Source organism: Macaca mulatta, chromosome 2 (assembly GCF_049350105.2).
Source record: "Macaca mulatta isolate MMU2019108-1 chromosome 2, T2T-MMU8v2.0, whole genome shotgun sequence".
Taxonomy (NCBI): domain Eukaryota; kingdom Metazoa; phylum Chordata; class Mammalia; order Primates; family Cercopithecidae; genus Macaca; species Macaca mulatta.
Window position 1 is genome coordinate 136,600,186 of NC_133407.1, and position 4,555 is coordinate 136,604,740.

The 4,555-nt window shown below is 45.5% G+C and overlaps 1 non-coding gene across 1 annotated transcript; it reads left to right on the top strand.

Moving 5' to 3' along the window:
* Positions 1-659: 659 nt before the first annotated feature.
* On the top strand, positions 660-849 carry LOC114676654 (U2 spliceosomal RNA). Its single transcript, XR_003727698.2, has one exon. It is a non-coding gene; the product is annotated as a U2 spliceosomal RNA (small nuclear RNA).
* The last annotated feature ends 3,706 nt before the right edge of the window (positions 850-4,555 follow it).

Consider the following 4,555-nt stretch of genomic DNA (forward strand, 5'->3'; position numbering starts at 1 on the left):
TCATAGACATATCCAGTCACGAAGACAGCTTGGGAATTCATGCACTTAGCTTTCCAGCATCTATAGCAGAAGCAGATCAGGAAGAAAAGGGTGGGAAAAAGGTGTGGAGTTACCCAGTCAACAATGTCTGCCAAAGGGGAATGAACCTAAAAGCACTTCAAAGCCATTTAACAGCAAATTTTGTTAGCAAATTATCTTTCCAAAGCACTTATCTTAGTTTTCTTAAAAATGATCATGTTTGCGTGGACTGCTCTCCACCGCCAGGTCTCTTCCACAGACCCCTCTCGCTTTAGCCCTCAGTCTCTTTCAGTTCCGTCTTTTCTCTCAGTTCATACAAACAAGGAAGTCGCCCCCAGTGGAGCCCCGGCTCCCCGACAGGAGGCGGGCCCGGGGGCGGAGTCAATCCTGGAGGCCACGCCCCCTGGGAAAGTGCGGGGCATGCAAATTTGAAATGAAAGTCCGGGAACGCCGGAACAAGCACGAGTGTAAGATTTCCCTTTTACACGTGGAGAATAAGAACTCAGCCCGACTGTGTAATGGCATCAATAGTGGTGTGGACGAGACAAAGGGAATGAGGCAAGGAGCAAGGCTGGGGCTCTCACCGCGACTTGAATGTGGATGAGAGTGGGATGGTAACAGAGGTGTGCCAAAGCAACAGTATCGTTTTTCGGCGTTTTAGTTAAGATCAAGCGTAGTATTTGTTCTTATCATTATCAGTTTGTGATACATTCTGTATCTGAGGAAAATAAGTTAGATGGGTTTTTGGAGCAGGGAGATGGCATAGGAGCTTTTCCTGTCCACTGCACGTATGGACAAGAATGGTGCACTTCCTTGAGGGATACAATGTCTTTACAAATTTAAAAGGGAAGAGCACTGCAGAGTAGTTTGCACACCTGGTATGTGCGGTTTGCAGACACACGGTGGGCTTTTCAGCACTTCCATTTTCGCTGTGACTACAGCGCTTTGGGAAGACTAGGACCCAAAATGAGACTACCCGTTTCTGTATCTCCATGCAGAGAGACCGTGTTCAATGTTTCTTGGAGGTCCTTAGATCTCAGCTTGGCAGTCAGGTGGTGGTGACCTTTTAGAGGAAAGGGGTCCACCAGTGTTGCCCAGCCTGGACTTGAACTTCTTCCTCTTTTTTTTCCCCAAGTTCTGTACACATGTGCAGAACGTGCAGGTTTGTTACATAGGTATGCATGTGCCATGGTGGTTTGCTGCATCTATCAACCAGTCATCTAGGTTTTAAGCCTCGCATGCATTAGGTATTTGTTCTGATGCTCTCTCCACCCTTGCTCCCCACACGCCTGTAAGGCCCCGGTGTGTGATGTTCCCTTTCCTGTGTGCATGTGTTCTCATTATTCAACTCCCACTTATGAGTGAGAACATGCAGTGTTTGGTTTTCTGTTCCTGGGTTGGTTTGCTGAGAATGATGGCTTCCAGTTTCATCCATGTTCCTGCAAATGACATGAACTCATTCTTTTTTATGGCTGCATAGTAATTCCATGGTGTATATGTTCCACATTTTCTTTATCCAGCCTATCACTGATGGACATTTGAGTTGGTTCCAAGTCTTTGTTACTGTAAATAGTGCTGCAATAAACATACGTGTCCATGTGTCAAAAAAAGAGACCGTGTTTGCACTTGTGTCTAATTAGATGACATAATGTTCAATTTAATTCATTTATTGTTCAATGCACTTAATTTAGTTGATTTATTCTAAATTATATCACAGCTGACACAAGCAGGTTTAGGCACAAACGCAGGACACTCAAGGGGAGCATCGAGTCAGCAGCAGGGAAGTATAGGGGGTGCCTGTGCACTGGGTGAGCGAGGGGCCTCAGGCAGGGGCTTTGCTGAGGGACTCCACATCAGCAGCTAATCAGGAAGTAAGCTAGGTAGGGGTCAACTGAGAGAGCTTCTACCCATCAAAGCACCGTGCTAGGCTCTGTGAGAAATACAGATAAGAAGTGAGATTTATGCTGTCCTAACAGCACTACCTGCTCATCAGGGATATGAGTAAAGGAGTGTTGGGGTCCGCGTGTTTCCTAAACAAAGGAATGAACACACAAGACAACACAAGACAAGACAAACATGGTGGCCGCCTCGAATGGCGTGCTCTGCTTTATTTTATACAGTCGTTTGTGGAATGTTGCCAAGTCACAAGACACATTGTTGTTTTTCTGACCTTTCCCTGACTTTCTGGATTTTCAAGATGTTTACACATAAACAAGCCCCCAACGCCTTGCTTCGTTTGCAAGAGCAGGACTTATCGGGAACGCCCTGTTTGTGAGCACGTAGTCCTCTACAAAGGAGGGAGTAAGCTTAGATGGGCCTGAATGATTCAAGAAGGTGGGAGAGAGGAGTGCTGAGTGCTGGACAGAACAGACTGTCCAGGTGAAAAGACTACAGTGGACACTGCCCATACCCAGCCCACATCCTCTCTGCCTTGCATTGCAGTGCACACAGGCCTGATTGCAACAGCCAGCACTGGCATCCTTTTACCTGAGGGCTTTCTGACTCAGGTAAACCAACACACCTTACTCTGACCCAAAATGCTGGAGAATTAGCACCACCCCCTTCCACCCCCAGATCTGCCTCCCAGATCTGGCAGGAGCCAGTGTATAAGCCCCCAGCCCCTTGCCCTTGGTGGGATGGCTCTGGGGTGTGCTCTGCACTGCTTCCCAGAGCTGCCCAGCAGGGTTAAGCTCCTGGTGCCCACAGTGGTAGCTGGCCTGATAATGCCATCTAGACGGACTCCTTCCTTCCCCATCTCACTTCCTAACTCCCCTCAAAATGTTTCTTGGGGCTGGGCGCAGTGGCTCACGCCTGTAATCCCAACACTTTGGGAGGCTGAGGAGGGCAGATCACTTGGGATCAGGAGTTCAAGACCATCCTGGCCAACATGGTGAAACTCCGTCTCTACTAAAAATAAAAAAAAAAAATTATCCAGGTGTGGTGGTGCATGCCTGTAATCCAAACTTGAATCCAGAATTCAGAGATGGTACATTATGGCTGTGGTTTATGCAAGGAAGATGTGCAACTCCAATTAGGGAACCCGTCTCCAAAGGTATTCATCATTCTTCAAAATACTGGCTAGTGATGATAATCTATACATTTGAAGTTAAAACAAAATGTTATGTATGTAGCCCCAGTATAAGATGAGAAGAGCATCAGTCAAACACACAATGGGAGATATTCTACAGGATACCTGGCCAGCACTCCTTAAGACTGTCAGGGTCATAAAAAATGAAGAAACCGTGAGAAAATCTCACAGTACATGGGAGATTGTGGGGACATGACAACTCAGTGCAATGTGGTAGCCTAGACTGGGTCCTGGAATGAACAAAAGGATATGAATGAAAAAACTGGTGAAATGTACCAATGTCAGTTTAGTTTTGACAAATCATGATAAGATGTTAATAAAAGAGGAAACTGGCCTGGGGCAGTGGCTCACACTTGCAATCCTGGCATTTTGGGAGGCCAAGGTGGGTGGATCACTTAAGCTCAAGAGTTGGAGACCAACCTGGGCAACATGGCGAAATCCCATCTCTATAAAAAGATTCAAAAAAATTAGCCCGGGATGGTGGTGAGCACCTGTAGTCCCAGTTACTCAGGAGGCTGAGGTGGGAGGATCACTTGAGCCTAGGAGGTTGAGGTTGCAGTGAGCTATGATTGCACCACTGTACTCCAGCCTGGGTGACAGAGGGAGATCCTGTACCAAATTGAAAAAAAAAAGGGGGGAAACCAAGTGAGGGGTATAAGGAGACCCTCTGTCCTATCACTGAAACTTTTCTGTAAATCTAAAATCACTCTACAATAAAATATTTATTCTCAAAAATATTGTGTATATACATATTTTTTGTTTTTGTATCTCATCTGGACAGATTCTTAATGAATTCACCACTTCCCAGCCATTGGAATAAGAAGTGCCTCTGTAGCGTTTGCTGGTGCCCACTCAGACCTCTGCCTTTATTTTTGTGGACAAAGAAAAATTTACAGGTAACTTTTTCTCCCTTTCTAGTCTACAGCGCACAGCCAGCCTATCATAAAGCTGCTCATAGTTTCAAAAAATTATTTCATTCATATATTTAAACTTTTGCTTTATATTCTTTATTTACATATTTTACATGTAAATAATTTTTTACTATTTAATTTATAACAATTATTTTTACTAACTTTACATTTAATTTAAAAATGTTATTTTATTGTATCAGGCTGGGAGAGAAGCTAAACAAATATGGTGGCCAGAGTCGAAGCCTGTTGTCTTTGCCTGTTGGTGGCCAGTGCCTTGGGGTTCATCCTTTTCCTCTTGAGGCCCATGTCCGCTCGGGGAGATTGATCTACAACTTCATTCTCACCTACTGGGGTGGGAAAATGACCCAGGCCAGTCAGACACACAGCAGTTTGCTTAGGGATAAGAGTCAAACTCAGGACTTTGCTGGAGTTCCCGGGAATGGTGCCCTCTTTTTTGGCTGGGGATGCTAAGTTGCAAGATGTGCTCCCGGAGCTGGTGACATCTGTGCCATCATCAGAACAGACGCCTGCCTGGCAA